The 13,768-nt window shown below is 51.6% G+C and overlaps 1 protein-coding gene across 3 annotated transcripts in view; it reads left to right on the top strand.

Moving 5' to 3' along the window:
* LOC131669455 (telomerase-binding protein EST1A-like) overlaps window positions 1-13,768 on the top strand; it is a 102,287-nt gene that overhangs the window by 14,055 nt on the left and 74,464 nt on the right. The gene's annotated exons all lie outside the window — the stretch shown is intronic.

The raw sequence follows: 13,768 nt of genomic DNA on the forward strand, positions 1-13,768 counted from the left end.
ATTTGTTCGGTTCGAGCTTCCAACGCGAGGGCTCGTGCGCTCGCCCGCGATCGCGCTGCGCAACCGTCATTTTATTTACGACTCCTGCTCACTTTCTTCCCTCCGTCTTCCAATATTTTTCGCTCGCTCCTCGCTCCTTTCTCAGCGTTATCGAGCGTCCGTGTTCCACGGCATTTCCATTTCAGTGCCGAATTCAAGTAGCTACGTTCGCTTTCCTCGTAATGACGATTTTCAGCAACGACAAGTTCACGGTGAATGATTAAACACTGGGATATTGTTAACTGCATTACGTCGATATCGCGAAACGGTGAAAACGAAACGTCGGAAACGATAACGGAAGGAATTGGTTGTAAATTTGCAACTCAATTATGGCTTACAGATTATCGGCAGGAGCTAATCGTTAGCGCGCTCGCCGCACAATAAAACAGGGCTATAGACAATGGAGAGCGGGAGGAAGGAGGCGGGGGGAGGGAGGTCTCTCTCGCTACGGGCAGCTACGAAAGAATGCAAAAAGGCGTTAACGAAGCACTGGTAGCTGCTCGAAACGACAATTACCCGCGCGTGTGTACTCGGTAAGTCGCGATAAACGGTCTGTGTAGTGGGCCTTATGCAATCTTTCGCGCTCCCACGCAAGGCGCAAGCCAAGCCAAGCCGCGAGAGCGCGAGAGCGCGAGAGGTGTACTTTCTCCTTGCACATACCCTTGGACGAGTGAGAGAGAGAGAGAGAGAGAGAGAGAGAGAGCGTGGCAACCTTGCCCGTGAACGAGCGCTATGTAATAGGTGCGTCGACCTGCGCGCGAGCACCTTGTTTATGTGGCCAGCTTGCGCAACTTTTGCACGCGTGCTCGAAGACACCTTGACTTTGCATTCTCTGGACTCTTAGCAGACGGATTTCTCCACTCCGGTGCTCGCACTCCGTCGTTCGTTCTCGCTCATTTATTTCGCTCTTCCTCCAGTTCCTCCAAACTGTTCCGTTCGTTGCCGTGGTCCAACTTGATTGCGTTGCGTTTGAAAAATCCATCCGCGTCTCCTCCTCCTCCTCCTCCTCCTCCTCCTCGTGGTTACGTAGCACGCGTCGTCGACCGGTGTCGACTCGCCGACCAATTCCCTATCGATTTCTCTTCGGCTGGACATTTGGCTCGAGGATTGGTTGCTTGGCAAAGACAAAGTAGCGCCTGCGCTAATTAAACGGTTTACCGCGAGCGGCTCGCATAACGTTTAACAAGTGGCCGGTATCGCGGCGCCGCATCTGCAAACACAGGCGCACATGCCATACGGAAAAACACCAATGGCTCATTACCTCGTGTGCTCGCTGCGATACGCCTTGAGCTACGCAAAGCTACCTGGCCGTGTTATCCGCGCGCGCATGCATGTTTATTATATGTTTATCAGGTGTAGTTTTGATAAATTGATCCCCGTTTCAGTATGAAGTCACTGCTTCGCACGAACAACTCGTTGCCTCGTGTAAATACGTTGCTCCTCTGAGATTGTCCAGAGAGAAAGATCGTTCTCGTTGCGCGGCTCTTTTCATTCCCATTGTTTCCGCTTCGTTATTGCGCCGCTCCAATGCGACTGGCGTTCGCCAAGCTCGGTTCGTTCAACTCGCCCGATTTCGTGCGATAAATTCGCATAAATGATGTATTCGTAATCGAAGGTGACGATTCTTCCTTTTACCGCGCGAGAAGAATGCAATAGATGAGGGTTGGTCCAACAATACGAAGGGGGCTTTCGATGATAACGAGCTCTACGCAAGATCAGTTGGTAAACATTCAATGTACACTGGCGTTCTTTGTTCTTGCTTCAATAATACAGCCAAGTCACACGCGCAGCACTTGCAAGTACAAAAGCGGGTGAGCGATTTCTGCGCATCGATTTCACCGAGAGAGAGAGCCCTTCTCTCTACAATCGAGCTCGCGCTGAGCGACAAGATATACCAGCGCGAGTATATACGACGCTCTATAACAACACAAGCAACACGCGCGCGCGCACGCACGCAGTTGTTTATGGCCCAACGAGCGATGCGCATCTCTCTCTCGCTGATTAATTATTTGCATAGCAGCGCTGGGGCGTGGACTCTCTCCTCCGGCCTTTTTTTCCTTTTTATGTTCAGCCCATGCCCATCGCATGGGAAATCCAACGCCTGCGCTTGTTCGACATTCCGCGCGCGAAGCATCTCGCGTATGAATGAAAAGTTCCGCGGTATATATGAAGTACCGTTACGCAACTCTCTTGCGTGCGTATGCGCGCTCGTGTGTTACCCCGACTCGCAGATGCGTACTGCCGATTATTCCCTCCTTTTTCCCTTTTCCCGTGGTTTCGTCAATTATTTCTCCTCCTTGGCTTTCCTCCTGCCGGCCTTTCTGTCGTTCTGTAATCGACAGATTTGAGAATGGCGCTCGTTATCTTTTCGCAGAGCATAATCTTCCCCCTTGGCGCCTGCCACGCGTGCAATTTGCCGCGTTTCCGCGCGTCGACGCGAGAAAAATCCGGAAAGCTCGCCCATTAAAATGCACTCAAGCTCGCTTGCTCCGAACGCATCTCCGTACGATTCGCCGCTGCACGGCCGCGCTTTTCCACCGGCGGCCACTCCATTTTTCCCCTCTTTCGCCAACAAATTATTGGTCGCGCACCAGCCGTCGTTCGAGCAATTAGCGCGCTCGATGAGCAGCCGCGGCAATTGACGCGCAATTAATGCGGCTCTGTGAGGTAGGATATAATTGTCACTTTGGGCTGCAAGTTTCGTGCTGCGTCTGTGAGTTTGTAATTAGCGGCGATAGCTCGACTTCGGTTTTTTTTTCCCACAGACTGGACAATTATTCATCGAGCGTATAACGTATCATTGAAACGCCGTATACTATTTTCACTGCCTCGTTAAGCTCTCGTTTGGCAGATTCCTTTTTTTTGCTTCGCAGCTTACGGTGTTCATAACAGAATTTCGCAATGACGTTATCCGCCAGTTATTACAATTCCAGTCTATCACAGTATATTTCAAATGAAAGTAGATCGACACAATGTTGATTCGATAAAGAAATGAAAATAAGCGTATTACCGTTGGTCCGTCGGTGCGATCGGATCCGATATCAGTGTTGAATTAATTGGCAATAATCAAGCGGTAAATAGCCGATTCTCCGCGCTCCATTAGAGTAGACAACTGTTCGCGCGAGCTCGACTCTTAAGTGGCGTACAGCCCCGCGATCATCAGATTTCGCCTTCGTCTTCTTCGTATCTTGTCAATCCACGACGCTCGCCTTTTTTTTCGAGCGCTATTACGTAGCTGTAAATAAATCGTCTGCGCGGGGAGAATCGATTTGATTACGCCTCTGATCTCATGGCGTTCCGCGGCTGTTTCCGTAATTAAACCGTGCAGGAGGTGGGGGGGGGGGCAGATATCACGCCGGCTATCAATTAATCCTCCGCGACTAGGAATTCAATTAAGCCGCGATTTATTTAAGGACCTAATTAATTAGCGAATAATCGAGTTTTATCGCTCGGCCAGAGGGAGGCGCCGATAATTATCAATTTCGGGGGCGTCGCCGCCAGCTGGAAGTTCGCTCGTCGAGCGACAAGCGGCATCGCGGAAGAGAAAAAGTGGACTGAATTTCGTTTCGAGAGGGAGTTCATAAAGGTTGAACGAACTCTCGCGCCAAGGGCACTGCTAATTTCGAGATGACGCGTCGATTATTATGCTCACGCGCACTGGTTAATTTTTAGCTGGCATCGCCGACGCTCCTTCCGATGGCGATTATACTCACTTCCAGTCTTCTTTAGGCCTTCGCCCAATTCGCTGCTCGCGCTTCTTTCTCCCATAACGGGGCCCATCTTTTCCTTTTCTCTTCGCTTCTGGACGAAGCGCGAGAAAATGAAAGAAAGATTATCTCGAGGTTGGCAGAGTGGCGTGCTAAAAGTGCGCATAATTGCAGGGGACCTCTCTCTTCGTTCTCGTGCACAGAGAAGATCGCGAGCGATGAAACTTGGTGTTGGATGTGCGTTTGCGCACGAGAGCTAACGTCCGACATTTTTACGGTTCAAATGAAAAACTCGATGAAAAGAAGTTGGCGCGAAATCAAGTGTCTTCGTTCGTTCTCGTTTCCAGAGTCGCTCCTGAAAACATTAAGCGCGATATATTTATTGGCACTCAAATGAAACTCGTCATTGCGTGCCTTCAAAAGTACAAATTGTCGGTGGAATTGCGTCTCGATTCGACACGATGCATTTGTCTTGCGTAACGGTCGCGTCGAGTATTCGAAACTCGTTCGGGAATGCGGCGGCCGACCAAACTTATTTTTATCTACTTCGCAAGGTGTGCGTATAAAAAGTTATATCCACTACCGCGGCAACAGAAATCCAACGCAAAAGAAGCGCGTTTACGGGGTGGGGGGAGAAAGCCTGCAAGATAAGTAGTACATACGCGCATCGAACGGCTGGGCAGCGCGAGTAAGTGTATACGATGTAGGTATGATAATGTGAATCGGATCGGCACATTCCATTAGGTATCCACATCCCACGTACGATACGCACGCGCGCGCGCACACACACACACATAAAATCGGATGAGCGCCGAGGTCGGTGTCGCTGGCGAGCGTGCTGGACCCATTATGCGCGGAAATGAGCCGTCGCCGATCCGAAGAGCTCGGTCTGTCGATGGATAGTGTAACGGGAAAATCATACGTGCGTAACATGCATTCTTTTCTTTTCTATTTTTCCCCAGCCGCTACGACTTTATTATCGCGCGCGCTATCGTAACTTTTGCTCTGCAGCTGTAAAGTCGAGCTGTATCGTCCTAATGAAATTGCGTCGGCAGCGGGTTCGTCGCGTGATGAAGCCCTTTTATACGCGGGAGGGAGGGGCTATTACGCGAGCGTTGCGCTTTACAAGCAGCTGCTCTCTGGCGCCGCCTTATTGGAGCTTTTTCAGCGAGACGGATTTGGAGTTTGGCCGAGCGCATCTCTGCGATTGTCTCGAAGATAAACGTAGACTTGCCTTTCTCGCAAGCCCTAAATCGACCGAGTCGACGGCAGCCGAGCCGTGAAAACAGGTTGGGTCGGCAGAGGTAAGGGCAATTCGGATGAGGTTCGATAAAAGCTTTGCGTGCGCGAGCCATTAGACTCGCGCGCGCGCGAATAATAAAAGGAGGCACGCGATCGGTCGATGAGCCATCGAGCTTATCTCGCGCGGACGCAGCCTGCAGAAAGAAGGCGCGAGAAAGAGGATAGCTCAATATAATAAAGCCACCGCACGAAGGGTCAATTTGTCCGTGAAGCGCGGCGCGCGTCGTTAAGGGAAAGCGAGAGTGCAAAAATGGCGGGCAATCAGCCGCGAGATTTTTGCCGGGGCAGGCGAAGCGGCGACCCGGTTCGGCGAAGGCGCGCGCGAGCGTGAGAACTAATGCCTTCGCGCATTATCCGCGTCTAATTTGGTCGGTCGCGATGCGGCGGCGAGCGAGCCATGTAGCGGTCGAGCCGCGCGCGAGCGCGCGCGAGAGAGAGAGAGAGGATGTGCCCAAAAGATAAGCCCGCGCGTATGTAGGTGCAAAGGAGGCCGCGCGTCGGATGTAGGGAGCTCGGAAACCCAATGCCCAGCCCACGCTCGCCTCGACACAGCGACTCACTCACCTCGAGAGCGAGCAGACCGCCGGAGGAGGGAGTACGCGGCCAAGGGGTCAGTCTCTCTCGCTCGCTCGCTCGCTCGCTCGGTGATCTATGCTGCGCGCCACGCCAAACCCGTTATCTGTGCCCGCTAAAGTGCAAACTTGTTAGTCATACCCTGGCGGACTCTGGCGCGAGTATACATCGACGCTCTTCGCGTGCAGCCATGACGACGGAGAGTCGCCAAGCAGGAGTGGCGAGTGGCGATTTTTAGCGGATCGGGATCGAGGTCGAGGGCTGCCCGGGCGCCCACGAGCGTCGCCGCCGCCGCCACTCTCGTTTCGCGAAAACTGTATCAGCGCAGTATTTCAGGTCGATAAAGCCGGCCGAAAGCAAGCCAACGCCAGGCCAAGTGCAGTTAAATTGCTCCTCGGCTGCGCGCCTCTCGCCTCGCGCTCGCACCGACGCCGCGCGTCATAGAAAAGTGATTGCGCCGATTGGGGCTGGGTGCACCTGACGCGTCCAGAAGGAGGCCGTCAAATCGGCCGTCGGCCTCCTCTCGCTCGCGCACGTGCGCCGCGAGTGCGCGAAATCTCGGCCGCCGGTGAATTCGTTGCCACGGCAATTGTGCTCGGGCTAATTGTCCTGCGCTCGCAAAGCCGCGCGCCGAAATGGGTTCCGATTACCCAACGCGTTCTGTCCCGCGAGTAAGTAATGGCGCGACGTGCGTGCTGCAAAAGTCCGAGCCGTTATGCCCTTCGAGCTCTTCTGCACTCCGAGCCTTTTTTTTCCAGCTGTGGAATTTAGGACGCCCGGCCATTATTAACCCCGCAGCACCGTTCATTACCGCCGGAGCCATTGTCGATCTCGTAGGTGTTATCTCGACGATGATGGCGGAGAAGCGGACTTTTCTCGTTTTTTTTCTTTTCTCTTGCTGCTTGCGAGCGTAGATGTCAAGACAATGGAGCTTGCCGCACGTGCGCGTCATTTGACAAATTGATTCTTCACGGTCGATTCGGGACGTTCGTTACTTGCACTTTCCGCTCGCTCCAAAGCTGTCTTTCTGGACCGTTTGCGTGGATCGGTATTTCAGTCGCCACCGATTTCAGTCGATTCTTCTTTTTCGCTTGGTCGGCGTTATTCGATCTAACTGACAAACCGCAATGCCGTTGACAGTACGAATTTCCAACGTCGGTGCAATTAATCTCGTATTTTTTATGCGCACCGGGCATGTCATTGTCTTAGACAGATTACAGAAGCAGTGTGAAAATGCGATTCTTCTCCTCGGTAGCTCTTGTCTTTATCCGTCTTTATAAATGGAGTGGTGACCGGTAGTATAAGTATAGACGGAGAAGAGACGGGTAAGAAGCTTGATGAAATTAAGGCATTTCTGTGGAGACACAACAACAAGTGTACAAAAAGACCGGTAGGCTAAAGGCCTCTAATGCAGCTAACAGAAGTCTAAGCCGCAATTCAGTTAGATCGCAGATTGCTGAACAAAGATTTGCTTCCGCTGTGGCGCAATTTCGCAATTTCACTGTGGCGCGGCGGCGGCGGTGGTCAAGCGCGAGCGCGGGAATTTCAAAAAGAAACGTAATCGAGCGAAACCGCGCGCGACTGCGATCGCCGGCGTGGAATTTTTTCGTTTTGTCGTTTTGTCGATCGAGCTACGGCAATACTCGAAAACTCGGTCGCGCCGTTTTCACACGCCCCGGGGACTCGCGGTGCGACTTTTCACCCGTTTTTCTTTCACAGGTCGAGGTCGTCCGGGGTTTTATATCGAGCCATCGAGGCAGTTGCAGGCGACGTTAGGCGCGGTGTCCGCTGTTTTTCCGCCGTTAATTTCAAATTGAAATCGAAAAATGTCGGGTGCGCGGATGTTACGTTATATCGTTCCAACTTTTGATCGAATGCAGCGCAGCGATAAGAATCCCGCGCGGCAAACTTTCTCGACGAGAGAAGCACAAGTTTGCTCGTCTGGTCTTTCGGCGGCGCGTTGCTGATTTTCATCGTACTTTCGAGCTGGCAAGCCGCTTGATAAAAGAAACTTGATAAATTGGCAAAGAAGTTGGTGCCGCGGAGCGCGGAGGCTTGTTTACCCAGGCAGTTATTAAGCTGCACTCGCAAACAAGTATATATAACGCGTATGAAAAACGAAGCACGTGAGCCCCGAGGCTAGCAAATGCACGGACAGTATCTCCCCCCCCCCTCTCTCTTTCTCTCTGCGATAAAGTTAAATGAAAAGCGCGGTTAGGGCAATTGAGATTATCGATGCGCGATAGCGGGAAACGGTAGCTCGCGTCAATTCCATCCTGTTTTCGCGGAGAAGGTATTCGCACGTAGCGCGGCGGTCGCGGGGCCGCGAGAACGCGCTAAACGGAATGATCCAAAAGAGAGAGAGAGAAAGAGTAAGCTTCCCCATTGTGGCCGGTCGCTAATAACGATTGGCGCCGCAGCGAGGAAGCGATATCATGGGAGTCGTTCGCGCCCTCCCTCTCGTCACGGCAAGTGTGGGAAAAGCGTCTCGCGTCGGACAACCGTGGCGTCGCTATATATACGTACGAGCACTCTGGCTGCCCGCCTTTCGATTAGCCGGTCGCACTGTGATTCGCGTATGCAAATGCCGCTACCGATCGCTCTATCGCCTCCTCTCGCTCGACGAAGCCGCGGTGGCAAAAGTCGCCCGCGCTCGCTTGTCTCGCTTGTGTCGCTGCTCGCGTAGCTTTTGGCATATAGCTTTTCAGAGTAGACCGTGGGTTTTGCGGTTGCGCACGAAACAAGACGCTATTTTTTTTCACTACCGCGAGAGACTCATTGGTAAACAAATCCTGTGATCGATCAACACGCAGTTTTTCGATCGATCCCGAAAGACACCCGATGCGGCAGTGCCGAGCAGAGAGAACACACCGGCGCGGGAAATGTGAGCGGCGCGCTAATGGTGAAACGCCGAGGCTGCAGCGGCGAGCGGGGAAAAGTGCTACAATGAAGTTATTGCCGAGAGCGGCGCGGCGACATTTGAAATGTCAATTGCGAGCCGCGCGCCAAGGCGTAAAGGGCTCGCGGCGGCTCGTACGCTAATGCGCCGGCGACCAGCTGCGCGACTTCATGGCGCAGGAAGGAAGCAGCATCAGCTCGCCGGAATGCCGCGGCTTTTTGCGCGTCGCGCATTAATCTTCGTTTTTAGAATTCGAATCGTTGCCAGGCGCGTTGCCCTTTAATTATCAGCCCGCCTCCGTGTTTGACTTCCGCGACGCCAGAAGACGGACGCGATAATTATTATTGTGATTCGATGCATCGGATGGATACGTCGCTCGACGACGATGACGATGATGCCCCGAGCGCCACAGCGCAGCAGTCGTATAATCGCTGGGATCTCGTGGGAGTCGCGGATAGGTCGATCGTAAAGAATAGCCGCGGCGGCACGGGCGAGAGTGCGCTTTTTCTCGACCACGACAATTATACGCGCGGTACCGTTCTGGTCCCCCCCCCCCCCCCATCGCCGTACGTAGGCCAATTAGCTGACGCGAAAACGATCGTACGTTCCCTCGACTTGAACCTGCTTCGGAAATTTTTCGACTTGTGATTCTTGGACAGAAATTCAGGGCTCGCACCGACTGCCCACAGCTCGAATGTGGAATCGCGTCGAAAGACAGTCGCTCGGCACGCGCGTATCGATCGATTAGGGCCAGCTCCACGCAGAAGTCACGCGTGCGAACGGACAAAAAAGCGTGAGAGAGAGAGAGAGAGCGCCGCGCTGCGAAAAGTATCTCGGACAAACGACTTTTCGTCATGAAGAGGCCCCGAAGCCATTCACGCGCAACGGCAACGACTGCGCGGATCGTGCTCGCTATATAGTTAGCTTTCGGTTCACACCGGATCAGTCGCTTCTCGCCAAATGTGTGTCTCGCAGCATCCTCGCGGCACGTAGGTGCAGTGCGGCGTCAATTAAGGCTCGGGACAAGTTGCCGCGGTATCGCGGCCGATCGGTCGGGAGAGGGCACCAAAACGCTCGACGACGACGCAAGTTTTTCGCGCGGACGCCCAAGCGAACCCGTTTGGCCGCCGAGTCCCCAGATAATGCGTAATAAAAGCCCGCGGCTGGCGCGCGTGATGTAGCATAATTAGCCGAGGCGATAGAAAGCGCAGAGGCGCGTTCCCAGTTCATAAAGAGCTCGCGGCTCGGCAGGCGCCTCGGGCCGCTTAATCGGCCAAATGCAAATAAACGGCCGACAGAAAGAAAAATCCTGGCGCGCGGCAATTAGCGGCCTTCGCGAAAAAGGGTGTCAGCGCTGTGCGCGCGGATCGCGAGCAGCACTGGCATCTGGCCCGCAGGTCGCGCGGCTCGGGCTCTCCAGCCCTCGCGGCGCATATGGGTTCCCATTCCCAAGCTCATCTCCGATCAAAAGAGTCCTGCAGCACGATCTTGCCTCTCTCTCTCTCTCTCTCTCTCGCTCGCTTGCGAGCAGCAGCTTATAACGGTACGCGCCTAGTCGTCGTCCTACTCCTCGTCCTCGTATAATACTGCGACTGGCCAGCCGAGAGGGACGACGCCTTATTCTCTTCCCGCGCAGATGCGTGCCAAATTAATGTGCTTTGTCCCGCGGTGAGCTTGCAAACTAGGTCGAATTGTTGCTACACTGCTGCTGCCACCGCCGCCGCCGCGCGACATCGTTCCGTCGCATGCCCGCGCGCTTTATGCTTGTTTTGTCGATGCGCAACCGCCTAGACTTGCTAATTTTTCATTGTCGATACTCCAATGCTAGATTAATCAGGTCGTCAGTTAAGCCAGCAAATTATCGCTCCCTCTCTATTCTTTCTGAATCGCATTCGAACCTCAAGTCCCGCTTTAGGCCACCGTGCTACCAATAATTTTTACAGTTGAACAATTTGAAGGAAGCTCGCGGACACAACAAAACCATAATTTCTTCGTCAATTTGCGGAAATCGTTCGGGATAATGAAAATAAAATTCGTTTATTTGTATTTGCCATTACGAAAACCATAATGAGGCCCTCCTCCCCATTCAAACCAAAACCATATAATGCCGGGTGGCATTCAATTTCAATTGTCCCTTGGCAGACGAGCCTGCGGTGGTTAAACTTACTTACGCCGCAGTGGCGCCGTATTCACTCGATGCTCACAAGACTATCTGTCGATAAAGGCTTCCGAAAGGGGTATATACCTTAATCGTGTGCAGCAATAAATCTCTCTCTCTCTCTCTCTCTCGAGAAAAGAACCGCGGCTTATCAATGCGGCTTGTCGATGACGCAAGTAACAGCGGCAACAGAGAGTGAGATGTTACGTGCCGTAAATTTGCCAGTGCATTGGTGCTCTTTAAGAGAGAGAGAGAGGCTGTGGAAAGATAGCGTATGGAGCGCGGCCTCCTTTATCTCGTCTCTCTCTCTCTCTTTCCATTACTTTCTCACATCACGCGTGATCCCGCCTAAGATAAGCTATCTCGCTCGCTATACGCGCAAGCTTCCCCGTCATGAGAATCACCATGAAGCCAGAAAGAGAGAGAGAGAGAGAGAAGGAAAAAAGCATGTACCTACTCCCTTCGTTCGCGCCTCTTTCTCCCAATCATTTTCCAAGCTTTTTGCCGCTGCTCCCTATAGATGCTCATGAGAGCTCTAGCGACAGGCTGCTTTCGCGCGCGATCAACCGACTGACTTAGGTTGTGTGTATGTGTGTGCGTGCGTGTGCGTGTGTGTGTATGTGCGCGCGAGCGTGTACTCCTTGTTTTTACATACGTCTTGCGTATCGCGAGCTGCTGGGTGGATCGCCGTTCTCGGAAGATTGTTAAGGCTGATTATCGATAGGCGAGAGCAAAAGGACGAAACTGCATTCCGGAAAATGATGATCATTGGCGAGGCGTTGTCCGGCTGGGAGATGTTGAAAAAAAATTGACCGTTATCTAGGCGATCCATCATCGGCTCTAATAATCGCCCGTGCTAATACATAAGTCCGTCGCGCAAAAATCCAGCCTCTTACGCTAAACGCACGCGGGGATAATTGTTAAATGATTGGCGCTACGCGGCCGGCATCATTACGTTTCGATGTGTTTTCCCGAGAGAGCGTCAAATATCCGCTGACGCGATTCGCGACACAAGTATACGAGCCTAACAGTATGACCGCGCTAATCGATCCAGAGCTCGCGCAACTCACTGTAAAACATCCGGCGTCCTTGTCAGTGCGTACAAGTCACGGAGCAAACGGAGCTCAGCCTGGCCAACTAATTATCGTCGCTATTAACGGGCGGCCCACATTTCGTGCTGCGGGCCGTTACCCGATTGCAGCGTTGCTCGGGTCAGCAGCCATCGAGAGACGCGATGGAATTCCGCGGGCTGATTTTCAAGAAAGGCTCGCCGATTTGATTTCGCTGCCAGTCGTTTCTCGCAGTTTCTTTTTTACGGGACGCGCGCGTAAGCCGACAGCTGGCGAAAGAGCTGTCACTCGAACCGATTCTCGACCTTGATTCGCTTTCCTCGGGCGTTGTGTTAGCGATCGCTGGATCTGCTCCAACTGGCCATCCTCTACGCCTGTGCTTTCGTTTTTCGGGGTGGTTTATCGAGGCAATTTCCTCGCGCGGGCTGATTAGCCGAGGCTGCCGTCGCCGCCGCGCCTCCCGCTAACGTTCTTGCGCTCGTTAGAGCGACTAATCCAGTTGGGGCGTTTTTCCACGAGGGAATTTATCGCGCCTCTCGCTCCCTCGCCTACCGCTCGCTGACGGATTGCGCGCGCCGCGGCGCTTTTTGATTACTAATAAGCAACACGTAGCGTTAATATATCACGCACATTTTGTTTTACGAACGCAGAGTGCCAAGAGTTTTTTCTAACGACCTGCGCTCGCGAGGTATGAATTATGTTTTATTACCTCGGAAATACGAACCGACGATAACGAAAGCTGAACCAAAAAATACTCTTGATTTATACGTTCGGAAAGTAATTCTTTTTTCTTTCTGATTGACACGCAAACAAATGATAGATAACTATGAGCTTATATAGAGTGATAATCGACGCATTGAACCGCGTGTCAAAGCATTAACAGGCAGATTTTACTATCGCAATATATAATGGAACTTCCGCGTGAATTGCACCTGCGCGAGCGCGCGCTCCGTTGTCTCTCTCTCTCTGTTGATTCAACGAGTCAGCATGGCAGCCGGTAAACAGCAGGCACACATCGCAGCTTCCGGCGACGCACCTCACACTCATTCGTCTCGTGCGCGTGTATGCGCGCCTAGCTACGACGGTCAATTGCCTCTCGGAGCCGTAGGGAACAAAAAATTAAGCTATTTGTCAGAGCTAATGGATTTATCGAGTGAAGCGCCATTACTTACGTGTGGCTACTTGTGCTCGCATTGAAACAACGCGCGCGCGCATTGGAGTCACTGTGCGTCAGTGTCGCGTGCTGTTTCCTTGCGAATTCTATGAGCGCATTTTTGTACGACTTCCAACCCCCATCAATCAAAAATAACACAGATCTGCAAAATAAGGGGTTGTGATTGTTCTTGACCAACTGAGACATACATTTTTAAAGTAATTCTTTACGCATAATTAGCATCCGAAATCCATCGCATCAGGTTTTTTAGATATCTCAACCTAAAAAGAAAAAAGGCCGTTTTTCGTTATATTTGAGGTAACAAAAACGGAAAGAACCATCTGAAAAATCTATGTTTACTCTTAAGAATTAATTTTTAAGATTTGAGATATCTTTTTTTTTTTCATTGAGATATCGTTAATTAAATTCAAGTATTTTAGGAGTCTAAAAACAGTTAATTTTCCAGATATGCATATATAACATGCAAAAATACTTGACTTCAATCAATTATATCTCGATGAAAAGAAAAGGTATCTCAAATCTTAAAAATTCATTCTAAACAGTAAAAATAGACCTTTCAGATGTTTCTTCTCGTTTTTGAAAATAAAATTTTTCCGCGGTATTGCGGGATCTCAATTATAGCAAAAAAATATCCTTTTTACGTCTCCTGAGGTATCTAAAAAATCTGACGCGATGAGCAAATCATGATTGCGGATTCTAATCCTTCCTAAAAAATAACTTCGGAAGTAACCCTGAATAGACCAAGAGCAAAATCAGGCAGATCTGTATAATCAAGCGATCGAGCCGGGATGTATTCTTTATTTCATAAGCTCCGTTTTGCCAAATTAACGATAGATTAACCATAAA

The sequence above is a fragment of the Phymastichus coffea genome, unplaced genomic scaffold, assembly GCF_024137745.1.
Source record: "Phymastichus coffea isolate CEN01 unplaced genomic scaffold, Cenicafe_Pcof_1.1 PCOF00093, whole genome shotgun sequence".
Lineage (NCBI taxonomy): Eukaryota > Metazoa > Arthropoda > Insecta > Hymenoptera > Eulophidae > Phymastichus > Phymastichus coffea.